Here is a 15,164-nt window from a genome sequence, read left to right on the forward strand (position 1 = left end):
CTGTTTTTCTTCAGTGTTAAATATATAGGATTAGTGGAGGGCAAGGGACTTTTTGTAGAAACAACAGTCTTTTTGTTTGTTTGTTTCATTTTTAGGATTTTCTTTTCTTTCCTTTTCCTTTCTCACTTGACAGCCTATTTATTTATTTATTTATTTATTTTAAAATTTGAAAACTAAGAAAGAAGGACCTTACCAGATGAATCTCAGTCAACTCTTCTTTGATATTGTTTTTCCCCTCTTGGACTTAATTATCCTCCTGCCCCAGCCTCCAGAATAGTTAGAACTAGAGACAGATCCCATCTTGCCATGCTTGCTTTGTTTGGTTTGAATAGTTCTATGTGTCCAACAAGCAGAGAAGTGGACAGTTTCCTTGAGGCCGATACGATCTATCGTTCACGGAAAATAAGCACAATTCAAACAGGCAGTGTGAGGAACGCCTGAGCAGCTGAGGAATAGGCAGGGGTGAGGTGTAGGAGAGAAAGGGCCAGAGGTTTGAGCTAAGAATCGACAGTTTTCATCATGGAAGAACAGACATACATAGGATAGCCTGCATAGGCAGAGCTGCTGTGAGAGCACATTCCAGGAAAACCTTAAGAGATTACTTTAATAATAAACCATGCATTCTTCAGCAAGCTGTCACGGGATTAACTACCCCTTTCTCGGCTGGGAACACAGTCCAGACTCCACCCCACCCTACCACAGGGCAGGTTTTTGTGCAAATAACTGTCCTTATGTGGGGACCTTGGTTTTTAAAGCACTGCATTTAATTTTTTTCCTACTTTAATTCTCTAAACAAATTTTGGTGGTGATGAACATCGGGGTGGGCTTTGGTGTGTGTGTGTTTCTTATGTGGAGATGTTCATTTTAGACTTACTGAAAAGTTAACAACTTAGATGTGGTAGGAATGGTAAGAAACAGTACCTCCTGGGATAAAAAGAGTTAAATTTATTTTTATCCCCCCCCCCACTATGTGAGCAGGACATTGAACTACTGCCAAGACCAATATCAGCACCCTAGAGATATAAAAATACTCTGCAAAACCAGAACTCTCTACTGTGGGCTCTTTAGATTTCTGTCTAACACAAGGGTGTTCGCTTTAGCAGCCACTATGAGCCCGCTGCTCACAAATGAGCTCTTTGGGTCCACATCACCTCTTCACAACTGCAGTTCACAGCAGATGAAATCATCTTCTTTCTCTGGTTTCTAAGGCAAATCCATTCCATCTAGTGGGAGCAAGTTAACACATTTTGATAATAATCTTTTAACTATATAGATAAAGACAAAGGCGTAAGTGGCCATTTCCACATTGAGAAATGATTCATGTCTGTCTGTAGACTTGTTTCTTTTGTATTATCAGAGCCCCTGTTTGTGTGAATGAACTACCTTTTTTTTCCCCCCCTAGTTTTTGAACCTTTTGAAATGACACCATTTCTCTAGACTACTGGATTTGAGAATCAAAGTGTGATGTTCTCAGAGCTAGCAGAATTAAAGTTCGCACCTATGTCTTGTGCCTTCATAGAACTGAAAAGTAGACCATCCATCATTCACAGAAAATCCTTTTTTTTTTTTCAACCATAGAAAATTACCTCAGAGGAATATTGGAAGCACACACACACACACACACACACACACACACACACACACCCCTCTACTCTGCACACCCAGGTGTGGAGGGAATCCAGAGGTCAGGTAGGGGCAGCACCTGGACCAGCTGTGTTGTTCTGTGTCTCTTACTCTCCCTGCATGAGGGCTGCTCCAAGCCTGACCTACTTGCAAGCAAAAACTGCCACTCTCATTGAGCTACCTCAAATTACAGTGATTTTGCAGCTGGGGCTAGGCATGGACCACAAAATACATCCTTGGTGCACCATAAGCCCAATTTGAACCCTGGATTCTCAGTAGTAAAATGCAAATCCATTGTGTTGCTTACTCAATAAAATCAATAACCCGTTTCCATCCAAGTCACAATTTGTCATTTTCATAATCAGTACATTCTGCTACAACTGGGGGGGGGGCGGGGCAGGAGGGAGAGGGAGGAAGAGGAGGAGCAGAAGGAAAAACAGACAAGAGGAGGAGGAACAAGAAAAAAAAGGACTAAATAAGAAAGTGGAAGAGGAGGAAGGGGGAGGGGAAGGAGGGAGAAGGGGGAGGGGAAGGAGGAAGTCAGGGGAGGAGGACCTTCCCAAAGCTTAATTTCTTAAGTACTTAAAAAGCACCACTGTTTCTGTGACTATTTAACAATTGTCCCCTGACTTTAAAATATGCAGAAAATAAATTGTGAGATTCTATAGGATTCCCAAGGTCTGCTCTGCCGGGCTATCCACAGCTGAGCATCGAAGAAACACCTTCCAATACTTATTCTCATATCTCAATATTTTCATGAAGGAATAAGAAATGCTGTAGAAACTAGCAGACAAAGTCATGTTATCTACGTGTGGGTGGATATACACTGAAATGATCACAAATGTAGATCATTTATATGGATGCTAACTTGTTTTGTTTAGGCCAGTTTAACAGCGAGAATATGCTCAAGCGTGATATTAAATTTCAATAACAAGGCATCTTTTTATTTGGGCACACATAGATTTCCCTCCTGTTTAAGCACGTTCACAATTAAAGAATAGTGATTTTCTTTAAAGGTAACAATCCAGTCACATGCCCAGCTTTAGAAAGGACAGACTGGACCCAGGAACGGAAAGTCAGGAGTAAAGGCACGTCTTTGTTCAAAATGCCCCAGGCGGTTTAGGAGGAGTTCGCAGTTCGCGTGCCACGCCACTCGAAGTGGCAATCCAGGGAACGGATCTGTGAAACGCAGCTCAAAGGATCCCATCCTTTTCCTCCAGAGTTTCCCTTTTCCTGTCCTTACGTGCACCCTTTCTGGCCCAAGGCAGTGTGGGGCTCCTGGCCCGGGTTGTGTGCACGCTCCTTTTTCCGGGTCTCTGCGATCGCCCCCAGCTGGCCGGGCGCACGGGGCGCAGGAGGCGCAGGAGGCGCCGGATCTCCGTGGCTTTAGTTCGAGTTAATAAACAGTTAAGTTTGGAAGACTCGGCAGACACGTTGAGGGGGAGTTACCAAGTCCAGGCAGCAAAAACATCCCGCCGCCACATTCCTGGAGAGTCCTCAGAGCCAGCATCTGATTAGAACCATATCTCTACCGGGAGTGGCCGCGCGGCTATTTAAGTGGGGTTCTCCGCGTCCTCGGCGCTGCAGCCTGGAGGCTTCGGGCGCGGGGAAGTCATGCTGGCTCCGCAGAAGCACTAGCTAGTCCGTGAGTAGCTCTGCCATCCCCCCTTCCCTTCGGTCCCTTCTTTCTTTCTTTCTTTCTTTCTTTCTTTCTTTCTTTCTTTCTTTCTCCTTTTTTCTTTTTTCTTTTTTGCGACCTACTTCTCTCCTTTGCTGGCTCCTCTCTTCCCATCCCTGCCTTGGCTGCAGACCTTGGGTACTGGGGAAATCTTACAAATGAGACAGTGTACTCCGGGGAGAGCAGCGGGTTTTGTGGCCTGACATCTGTGGAATGCTTCCAAGGAATGCATTTTACCTTTGGGGTCGGACTCAATGCGCCCATCCTGTGACATTTAACGAGTCTCTCCGTGTGTGTGTGTGTGTGTGTGTGTGTGTGTGTGTGTGTGTGTGTGTGTTGTACACGTGCCCTAGTGCTTTAGGGCTTAGGGGACATCCCAGGGAATGCGTGGTGTGGCTGCTGCCCACCTAATTAACTCCTGAATGATGTTCAGTTTTACTGTGCAACAAAGGCTGGGGACATGGTCTGTGCCTCCGAGGAGCTATTTTCTGCTGACTGACAGCACAGGGCATTAAAAATGTGAACTTTGTCTTATACCAGCATTCCTAGGGAAAGTATCTGCCCAAGCCACTTAACAAACTTGTTTTAAATCCTGAAGCGTTTAAATGCTGTTTTTCTTGACTGTTGTAAATTATTTGGAAGGATTAAGAATTCAAGAAGAGGGACTAAACTGTGTTTAAAACCTTGGAGACCCTGCCAACGTAGCGGTTCTCTTTGCGGCATAGAGCTGGCTGTTATTTCTTCCTGCCCGCTCTCCTCCACTTAATCCTGAGTCTGGAATTCAGCTCTGTAGTCGGTTTCAGATGGGAGCTACGTGAATCCGAAGGGAAATTTAACTGGATTAAAAACAGTTAAAAAATATGGATGTTATCTCCACCCGAGGCACCCCCTCCCACCCTTTCCTCTTTCTTCGCCTGTGTTTGGAAGAAAGGGAGCCACTCTGTAAACCGAGAAGAGCAGAAACGAGCGAGCTTCCAGACACATGGAAAGCTTTAAAAATTATGGAGGGGCAACTTCATGAATAGTAAATGTTGCTGTTGCTCTATAAAGATGAAAAAATTTCTGGCCCTAATCAGGCAAAGCAGGAGGGCAGGGGTGGAGGTAGATATAACTCCAACCTAAGTAATGGCAGAAAATTTGCCAAAATCCCTTGGAGGTAGGTGATAAGGCTCCAGGAGCGCTTCTGACGGGGTGTCTAACCTACCTAGTTTACAATCTTGAGGCCTGGGTTCTGCACATAGAAGCAGTGACTGGTTGTTCAGAAAGGAGGGACTAGCCAGGACTCGGGAGCCACTGCTACCAAATGGCTTTTCATGGTGCTATCTTGTCCTGGATTAGGCTGCCCTGTTTTAGCTAGGTACCCCACCCACCAACGACTCTACCTCTCTCCACTCCCTTGAATTGAGGCAGGGCACAGCAGTACTGAAAGAAATGTACTGGCTTGAGAATTTAGGAGTGTTGGGGATTCAGGAAACAGAGGAAAACAGCTATCTAGACAAAGCAATGCTAGAGCGAACACAGCTCAGAAGGTGAGATTAGCAAGACCCCTTGAGAAAGCGCCAGAGAGGTGTGGTGGGTGGTCTCTTCCAGCACCCTCATCAGACACAGACCACCTCTTCCCTAGTTCGTAGTCACTGTCTCCTAAAACTCACTGGTTCTTCCTATGCCTTGTTTAAAAACTAAACACAAACCCCTTCTTTCTCTACTGCAAACTCAAGCTCTTTTATCCAACCACGAACCTAGAAACTTTTTCCCCCTAGGCTACTATGCTCCGTCTTTGCCCTGAGTTCTGGAGAAGGAACCCAGGACCTTGGGCATGCTGGACAAGCCATGGAGCTGTGCTTCTCAATTCCTGGTTGGATGGTCTTACTCTGTACCCCAATCTAGACTTAAACTCATCATCCTCCTGCCTCTGCCTCAGGAGCCCTAGGACTGTAGGTGGAGGTGACCACACCTCGCTAAGCTGGGCCACTTGTATTATGGCAGAAGAGAGAGATTGTGGAGGAATGGGAGGAATGTCTTCTGCCTTTGCCCTCCAGCACCCATGTATTTATAGAACTCATGATCCTGATTCTATTGATCTCTACCTGAGGATGTAAAGGAGGCTGGGAAGATAACCACAGCGATGCTTTTAGGCCTTGCTGACTTGAGAAGAAAGAACAAAATCCAGAGGTTAGATCTCTCTCTCTCTCCTTTCCTCTTTTTCTTTTGGCATTTTGACACTGAATCCCAAAACTTATCTCTCTTCTCAGTGGGATATTGAGCCCCCGCCCCCTCCAAGACATCGAGTCCTGGAATCCCAGGCGAGCGACACCACACCCAGTTCAGAGTTTGCATTTCTGCTAAAGACTTAAAATTTCCAAGGTTAAACTAAGTCTAAATTCCTGTCCTTGGGCCTATTTATTTCTTGTCTTCCTCCGAGGGTTAGGTGGATTTTAGCTCACTTTGAAGATAGTTGTTGACGTGGTGAATGGTGCAAGAGCTTCCGGAAGCTGTGGACCAACTGGTCTGGACTGCTCAGCCATAGTTCTGTTACCTAAAAATTAAACGAGCAGGAAAACAGGGCTTGCTGGGTGGCTTGTGGCCACCAGGAAGTTTTGTGGGAAACTGTGCTCCTGGTGAGGCCATGAGGAAGTCCCTTCTTCATTTCTCCCCCAGACTAAGCCTACTACCACTTTGATGAAGCCAACTTGGAAAAACCTTGTGTTTCTTCGTCTCTTCTCTCTGTTGGGGTTTCATTCCTTTTCTTCTAGGACAGAGCGAGGATACTGGAATGGGTGGAGAGGCTGCTGAAGGGAACTCACTAACAACCTAAGTTCCTGCAGCTGAAGGCTTGCAAGGGTCTGCCATTTAAACCTCCCTACCCTGGGCAGAATTAGGCTGGGAACCGACTGGCAATCTGAAACACCTGAGCAGCAGGATGCGGCTGTTTTGGGTTTTCGGTTGGTTTGGTTTCCTCCTCGTTCTCCCTGGAGTTGTAATAAAACTTGAAGCACTGTTACGGAATTGCAGAGGGCAGTCCAAGTCTCATTTAGATGACACAGTATTCACATCAGATAAGTGTGTTTAAGGGAAAGCTAAATTATGGTAAGATATCCTAGTGGGTTAATCATAGCAATCAGAAAGGAAGCAAATGACCAGGTCTCCTGCTAGAGACAAAGCCCAAACAAATTCCTGATTAGGGGTACAAATGGTGCTGGATATCTTAAAGGCTTAGCAGTTCCTATATGCATTCATGTGCTAGCCGTGTCCCTCCTTCTGCCAACACAGCCCAGTTGGGTAGTAGTTGAAAGCATCCGCACAACAGTTAGTAAAATGACCGTGGACACACAGCATAACCTCTCGGTAATTCTGTTTTCTTATCTGGGGAAGAACAATAGTACTAAGGGCTGCTGAGAAGGTAAGTTAATCTATATCATTAGAATACTTTATTCTGTTTGTCTATTTGTTTCTGCCCTGTGAACAATTGAATCAAGCGTCTTTGTGGCCCCTGAGAGCAAGTGGAGAATTTCTTAATCAGAGTGGAATACCACCCACCTATTTGAAAAATGGTAATCGTTCAAGTATTCAATACTAAAAAAGCCTGTGTGTTTGCTTGTGTTCATGCTAGAACAGACAGTTACTCTCTGTTCTCAGTGTGGAGGACTGCTATTTGGTTTGGTCAGAATGACCTCTGGTCTCACACTCTCTCAGACTCCCTACAGAGAAAGAATGACCCTTCTCCTGAAGTCAGCATTCTAGCCAAGGAAGTGGGAAAGGGAGGGACCACCCTGACTAAGCAGTGACTAGGCCAGGACACGGGCCCCAATACTATCTTGGTCCACATAGCTGGGCAGGTTGCCATGGTTACTCCCCTTCCTGCATCTTTCCACCACCCTGGAAGGAAACTTGCCTTCTCTAGTGCAAGCAAAATCTGAACAAATTGCTTCCTGCTCTAAAATTGGAAGTTACTAAGTGAAGTAGAGCCTTTCGTTACTCATATGGCCTTCTCTCACCCCTCAAACTTGTTTTAATTCTAATATAGACTTTCTAGTCTTTGCTAGCTCTCACATCATCTAGACAACAACACAAGGCAGCTTATAAAATTTCAGTTATTACCTCAGTACAGAAGTTGCTTGGCAATTTCTGTCTCCTCTTTAACCTGCATAAACTAGCTGGGGGCAAGTGACCTGTGGCTGATCTAAGCTGGTAGGAATTCTCAGTAATGGGTCACGCCAATTTACGGTTTAGTTCTCGGGAAGTTAGCAGGAAGCAGAAAGTATGAAGAACATCTCAGATCTTTCAAGAAATATCTGAGTAAAGGGTGAGGGAAAAACAGGAAGTAAGGATTCTAGAATGTTGGGTCTCTACTCCTGTAAGAGCTAAGAGTTGTTGCAACTGTGGAGCGGGTGCCTATGTGTAGAAAACCCTAGGTTCAACCCCCAACACTACAGAAAAGGAAAATTAAGTTAAAATGCTCTTAAACCTGGAAGAAACTTGAATGACAAGTAGGTTTAATAAGCCTTGGGAGAAAGCAAAGCTAGTAAAAGCTCGTCCGTTTCACCACAGTGATGTGATGTAACACATTAGGCTGAAAAACCCTGCTCTCTGCAGAGGACATAAACTGCAACCTGCAAGCTGATTTGTAACAAATGAAGTAACCCGCCCAAGACTGCACTCTTGGGGTGTGATTCACAGCTAGAGAGATCCCTCCTCCTCCTCCTCTTCCTCCTCCTCCTCTTCCTCCTCCTCCTCCTTTTAAAGATTTATTTATTTATTATATGTAAATACACTGTAGCTGTCTTCAGACACTCCAGAAGAATGCACATCATATCTCACTACAGATGTTATGAGCCACCATTTGGTTGCAGGGATTTGAACTCAGGACCTTCAGAAGAGCAGTTGGTGCTCTTAACCATTGAGCCATCTCTCCAGCCCGAGAGACCACTTCTGAGACAGGTTCTCAGAGTGTGGTCTCTCCACTCCAGATGGACTGAACCAAGCTGACAGAAGGGCTCACCCAGCCGCATTCTACATACCTCTCATTTGATCTAAGAGTAACACTTATATTATAGTCCAGCTTTATGATCCAGTCACGCAGTGGAAAGCCTAACATCGTACTTCAACTCCTGCCATCATGGAAATAGTAAAGCAAAGCTATTTAAGTTTAGCTGCATTATCGGTTGCAAAGAGATGAGACAGCACATATTTATGTTTTACCCAGAATCCCAACATTGCTTTCTTGGTCCAAAGAAAACCATTGTACACCTTAGTTTTATGACATTGCCGAAGATCTAAATCCTTTCTCCTAGGCCAAAGTTCTTTAAAGAGTATAATTAATGTCCCTTAGGAGACTGTCTCAGCCAACACCTTTTTTTTTTTTTTTTCCTAAAAAGGACTCCAGTAATCTACATCATTACCCTTAAACCAGGTGGCTTTTTTCTACCTCATAGCTTTTACATTTGCTTTTCATGCCGTGTCCAGGAGCGCAGACAAGAGCCTCCACTGTAAATACACTATCTACTGCACTTGAGTTTTAGAGAGCTGTGTGTCTTAGGAAGGATCAGTCTATTCTCCCATTTAACTTCTATAACTTGTAACTCAAAAAAAAAAGAAAAAAAATTCCTGGACTTTGGGTTTAGCTCAGTTGCTGTAGTGCTTACCCAGGAAGCACAAGGCTCTGGGTTCAGTCCCCACTACTGAACTAATTGTAGCTCATACCAGTAATTCCAGCATTGGGGAAGTGGAAGTGGGGACGGTCCAAAGTTAAAGAGCATTGAAATTATACAGTGAGTTTGAGGCCAGCCTGGGCTACTTACTGTCTCAGAAAAAGATGTCTCCATTATTTAGCTCCTGCATGATCAGCTTGCTCCATATCAGCCCCTAAAGGGGAGGCTTTAGTGTTTCTCTGAGTATTGATGAAGAACCTATGTGATCCATGATGCTGGGTTGGCAATGGAGAAACAACAATCCCAGCGAGTAGCAGTAAGGAAGAAGTCTGCATCAGGTGAGGCCCGTCTAGAGTTCTGCCAACCTTCAGTGGAATGGCAACTCCTGGCATTTCTCAGAAACAATACTAAAAGCCAGGCAAGTGACGCATTGGTAGAGCTTCTACGGAGCACACATGAGACACTGGATTTGATTGCCAGTTTTAAAAGAAGGTGGCTCAGTGTCCCTAACTTTTAGCTATCACATCCACCTTGCAAAACAGTCCTAAGAATGATTGGTGTGGGGGCTGGAGAGATGGCTCAGCAGTTAAGAGTGCTGACTGCTCTCCCAGAGGTCCTGAGTTCAATTCCCAGCAACCACATGGTGGCTCACAACCATCTGTAATGGAATCTGACACCCTCTTCTGGTACGTCTAAAGACAGCTATAGTGTGCTCATACATAAAATAAATAAATCTTTTTTAAAAAGAAGAAGAATTATTGGTGTGGGTAGAGATCCCACTTGGGACTAAAGTATGTATGGTGTCATCCAGAAGTTGATTAAAGAACTCTGCTTCTGAGATGAATGAGGTTAGTGGTTCCAAGCTCCTACAAATGTCCATGTCCACAGTCCAGCTTCGCCGTAACACAAGAGGTATAATATCTGAATTTCCTTTTTCCTCTCAGTAAAATGAACTGTCTCAAAGTTACAGCTAAAGGGAATGGAAAGTTCCTGAGGGTGTCTGCTGACAGACAAATGCTCCTCTCAAACTGTCATTCCCAGTGCAACAGCTGGGCTGATGTGTGGGAAACGTTCTTATTCTCCTTCTTGCTGAGTTTTAGATAAGCTACATTCTGATGCTGAACACATTGAGGCTGAGAGGTCAACCAATTTTCCTTCCTATGTTAAATCCATTAAATATGAGGGTCAAGCAGTAGAATATGACAATATGCCATTAATTGGTAGAGACCTACAAATGCTACCTTTCATGGTTCCACGTTGGTCTGGCCAAGACAATACGGTCTTTGTAAAGTCTAGAGTCGATCTACACCTAAAAATCTGGAACAAGAAAAGTAACCAATTTTCCTTCTTGTATCAGGCATAGCTGTTTTCCTATGTAACCTCCTTCCCTCCCTCCTCTCATGCACTTCTTTCTCCCTCCCTTCATCCCTTCTTTTTCTCCCTACTTTCTTATGGGACAGGGTCTCTCAGTAGCCCAATCTGGCATCAAACTTCTCGTCCTTCTGCTTGAGCCTCCCAACGGTTCCATAGGTATAGGTATGTACCACCGCATCCAAGTTTTACACTTTACCTTTCAGCTGCTTTGTTCAAGGCTAAAGTCTGTTCTGATTTCTGACACACAATTCAGAATAAGCTTTTATATTATCATCTAGTGTTATAGAAATAAGCCAAATGCATCTGCAACTATGACAGAGGCATTAAGTAGGTTGGGAAGAACGCAGGGCCCACTTGGCTTTGGGTTACAATGGTAAAGTCCTCTGAGTCAGGATCAGAAATCACAATGAATGTATACACTAAGCCTTCCAGGACCCATGCTTTAGGGGGAGGCCTTAGGTGTGCTTTAGTTATATCACCATTGACTTTGTTGCTATTGCTGTCTTCACATCAGCAGTGTTTGCTTCCCCCATCCCCTCCAAAATTAAAGACGATAAATGCAACCCCAACTTTGAAGTAGAAAACAAATGTAGAGCTGACAGTTCTTCCATTAATAGTTATTGATATTTAAACATAATTCTTTCACTAGTAGTTAATGATATTCAATACTGATTTCTGCCGATGCAAAGGTTGAACTATAGATAGAATCTTTCAGAAAACATCTAGATAGATAGAAAGATAGATAGATAAATAGATCTAAATTGAAATGATAACTAATTTTACTTAGTATCCAAATTGTCTTCGGAAGTATAACTTGATGCAAAATGTTTAATTAATTGCCTGAAAACCTGTTGAGGGAATGAAATTCTGATTTATTGAGCTGCCTGGAATTATAATAATTAAACATTGGTTGAAATTCAAAATCAGATGCAACTATTTATCTTGTGCATGCTAATTACCATCCACAAAAAAAAATTAGCTGGGTATGGAGATACACACACACACACACACAGAGAGAGAGAGAGAGAGAGAGAGAGAGAGAGAGAGAGAGAGAATGCCCATATGGTGTGGCACACACCTATGGTCCCAGAACTAAGGAAGCAGAGACAAGAAGAGCTTGACTTCAAGACCAACCTGGGTGACATAGTGAAATCCCATCTTGACAAAATAAAAGAAATTTAGAGAAAAATGAGAATCTAATAGCAGGATTTGTTCCAATTGAGTGGTGTAGGGAATTTACATGGGTCCAAGTGAAGTCAGTGGTTGTAATAATGGAGTTGTCCTTTAAGTGACTAAAGGTGTCAACTATGCAAAGGTAAAATGAGAAAAGACATTGTAGGGAAAAGTAAACAAGGGAATCATGTAGGCTGGGAAGAACGGAGTATACTCTAGTCACTCTGGCCACTCTGACAGGTGCAGAGCTAAGAGATCATAACGTATCAAAGGAAACCATGGAGTAGTACAGCGCTCATGGAAGTTAGGGGTTTCGTAAGAGTATCTCTTCATTTAAGCAGAAAGACATGTTGACTCAAAACAGCTAGCCTGTCTAAGCTAGCAAGATGAGTGTGAGCAAGGATTGCTTAGAAGTTGACAAAAATCCTACCAGCAAAGTACAGCAACAAGTTTGCTTGATTTAATATTAAAGAACAAAAGGGAAACAGGTTTATTGTCCTATATTTCTTCTGATTTGTCTGAGACAGGTTCTTGCTATGTAGCTCAGGCTAGCTAGCCACCAGTTCACTGCATAATCTGAGCTGGATCAAAGTCAACAAGCCCTCCAGCCATTGACCTCCTCCACTCCCACCCTCCAGCACTGGAATTATAGGTATGCATTACCACCTCCTATTTGATTAGCCTTATTGTTTTAAAGTACCATCCTTTTACCAGACTGCATAAAGCCTAGGAAAGCAGGGTAACTAATTCCCTCACCTCATAGGCTTTACTGAGTTAAGGGAAGAATTCCCCAATGAGTCAGAAAGCAACAATAGGTCATCATGTGGGGAACGATACAGTGAGTAAGAGACATTTCTGAGGTCATACACTTGAATAGACTTTGAGTGACAGGTTGAGACTTAAGTGGGAGAAGACCATCAGGAATTCAAGCTGGGAGAGCAGCAGCAGAGGCATGGAAGGCGTGGCACATCCATATCTGTTTGGGGAAACAGAAAAGAATGTCTTCTCTAGAGAGCCAGTAACCATGAATCCATATGTCTGCGAGTGGGTTAAGGACTTTGAAGCACAAATATAGGTATTGAGCACTGACACTTGATTAATACAAAATCAGGAAGGCTAATCCAGTAGGCACTTCTTTTTTTTGTGGGGGGGGGGGTTTGTTTTGTTTTTCAGTTTTTGTTTTGTTTTGTTTTTTGTTGTTGGTTTTTGTTTGTTTGTTTGTTTTTTGAGACAGGGTTTCTCTGTGTAGCCCTGGCTGCCCTAGAACTCACTCTGTAGACCAGGCTGGCCTCGAACTCAGAAAACCGCCTGCCTCTGCCTTCCAAGTGCTGAGGTGAAAGGCATGTACCACCACCGCCCGCAGTAGACACTTCTACATAATGTCTCCATAGAAGTTGACCCAATACCACTAGAATCACTTAGAACTTGGGTTATCATTGGAATTCTTTGCGAAGATGGAAAGTGCTTAGTGATTGCATCTTTCGACTTTAAGCATTTTAGGCACAGTAGGGAATAGCATAGTATTTATGTAGAAGAGGTAACGTACATATACCATGAACCAGACACTCATAAAGAGTAATGTGACAATGATGCATGGCTGGGGAAGAACGCTGGAACTCAGTAAAGTGTAAGAAACAGGAGAAGGATGAGTAGCAGCATGACAACCAGGGGCAACTGCAAAACAAAACAACAAAACAGTAAGTCGGAGCCTTGCTGGATAAGTAGATACCTGAACAGTCGAGGATATTCCAAGCTACAGACAACACTCTCACAGGTTTTGTAGGTACAGAACAAATCCCATCAAATCTCTGCCCAGCCCATCTAGAGTGGTGCTAACATGACATGTCCTCTGTGACATTCCTGTTGGTTGAAACTGATTGCCAGATGTATGTAATGTTTCCTTCCAGTGTTTATGAAGCTAGTGTTGGATAAGAACCTTGAGTTTTAAGTTAACTTTACAGAAAACACCACTGGTATTCTTTAACAACCCTGCCTTGCACAATTCTTCCTCTCAGAGGTCACTGCCACAAAGGTGTTCCTTGAGATTGTAGTTTGGCTACAGGAGATTTTACCAAATTGTTGGACAGATAGTCTATACATTGTGGTAGTCTTCTACCATTGTTCATATAGAATTCCTTGACAAAGTGCTAATTTTGTTTCCTTACTAATGTTGATAGCAGAGATTTTCATGCTAACTAGAAACATCCCCTCCAAATCACTAAGCATGAACTTTAGCCAGCACTTTCTCATCTTGTGCAGCAGGTACCTATGGGTAAAGACCATGTCTTCTTCGTCATTCTATACATAGCCTAATACAGTGCTTGGCACATAGTAGGTATTTAATAAACAACCAGATGGCCAGGTGGATAAGTCACTCAAGCCACTCTCATTTATGACTTGTAATTTTCCCTTTAGCTATTAGAATCAGTGAAACATTTCTGTCCTAGCTCTTGAGCAATTTATAATGAGCAATATCCACATGCTCCTATAGTTTATATCTGCTCAGGTCTTAAGAAATACAGACAAGGTGTTACTAAAATTCTCCAGATGGTGTGGTGTTCCCAAGTCATGGGTTTAAGGTCTATATCATCTGATGGATGCAAGCACTTGGCTAATAACAATTGTACTCCACTGTTTCCAGGCTGCCATTACATCCAAAGACAGCTTTTCGTTCTTCCTTTGTTTCAGCACCTACATATGTTCATCAAACTTTCGAATACAGATGACCTGTCTGTCGGTCATGACTGATAATTGCTTTGATTTAACATAATCTCTGCCCAAATGAGAAAAACTTAAATGTATTTATTTTGTTTTGCTTTGCATTTTTTGAGATAGGAGCGGGCACTATAGCCTGGGATTTACTATGTAGCCCAAACTGAGCTCCTCCTGGCTTAGCTGGTCCCACCCCACACCAGCAGAGGGATTGTAGCCATGAGCCACCACACCCAGTGAGAAACTTATTTTTGAAAATTTGCTTGTGCAGCTGGCTTGTGATTTAAGATGTAATTTCCACTAGCCTTTCTAAATGTTGACGGCATTAGACTGCCAACTCATTACTCTCTGCCTTGCCCTCAGTGTGTCCAAGAACATAGCTGGAAACCAAGACTAGGTCATAGCCTAGCCAGCTTCAAAATCACACCATCAAAGCAATTTTTCAAAGTTTTATTATTTGATTCAAAATGCACTGCTCGGTGATTAAGCTGCTTGCTTATTCAGCTGAAGTCCAGATCCTGGCAGCCATATGAGCAACTCATAAACACCTGTAATTCTAGTTCCCAGGAATCAATCCTGGCCTCCCAGGCATTTGCACATACGTGTTCGAACACACATACATAAGACGTACAAATAAGTCATAATGAAATAAGTTTTAAAATAACCTTATTAATGAATTACTTTTTTTCTTTCAGTTTTTTTTTTTCACAGTTTCTCTCTGAGTGTAGTTCTGAATGTCCCAGGACCAAGGTTACCTCAAACCAGTACTGAGATTAAAGGTGTGTGCCACCACTCCCTGGCTTGAATCTTTAATTTGTCAGGAGATTGTTCTCAGCAGCTTTACATAGGCATCAGTTAAATGGTGATGGAGATGGTATTGTTGTAGGCTGGCTATGGGCCCCTTTCTAGATACATTCAGGTGTTCTCTGTATGTGTTACTGGATCCTAAGAGACTT

General features: G+C 43.3%; 1 protein-coding gene across 4 annotated transcripts in view; it reads left to right on the plus strand.

Annotated features, from left to right (window-relative positions):
• The window catches only part of Dab2 (DAB adaptor protein 2), a 138,149-nt gene that overhangs the window by 82,230 nt on the left and 40,755 nt on the right, over positions 1 to 15,164 (plus strand). Inside the window, exon 1 of one of the 4 annotated variants that reach the window (XM_021183554.2) lies at positions 2,961 to 3,268. The exons of 2 other annotated variants lie outside the window; for them this stretch is intronic. The gene's annotated coding sequence lies outside the window, so the exon portion shown is untranslated. Of the gene's footprint in view, positions 1 to 2,960; positions 3,269 to 15,164 lie in introns of those variants that run through there. One more of the 4 variants, XM_029469402.1, reaches the window with a different exon arrangement.

The sequence above is a fragment of the Mus caroli genome, chromosome 15 (genome assembly GCF_900094665.2).
Source record: "Mus caroli chromosome 15, CAROLI_EIJ_v1.1, whole genome shotgun sequence".
In the NCBI taxonomy this organism is placed as follows: Eukaryota; Metazoa; Chordata; class Mammalia; order Rodentia; family Muridae; genus Mus; species Mus caroli.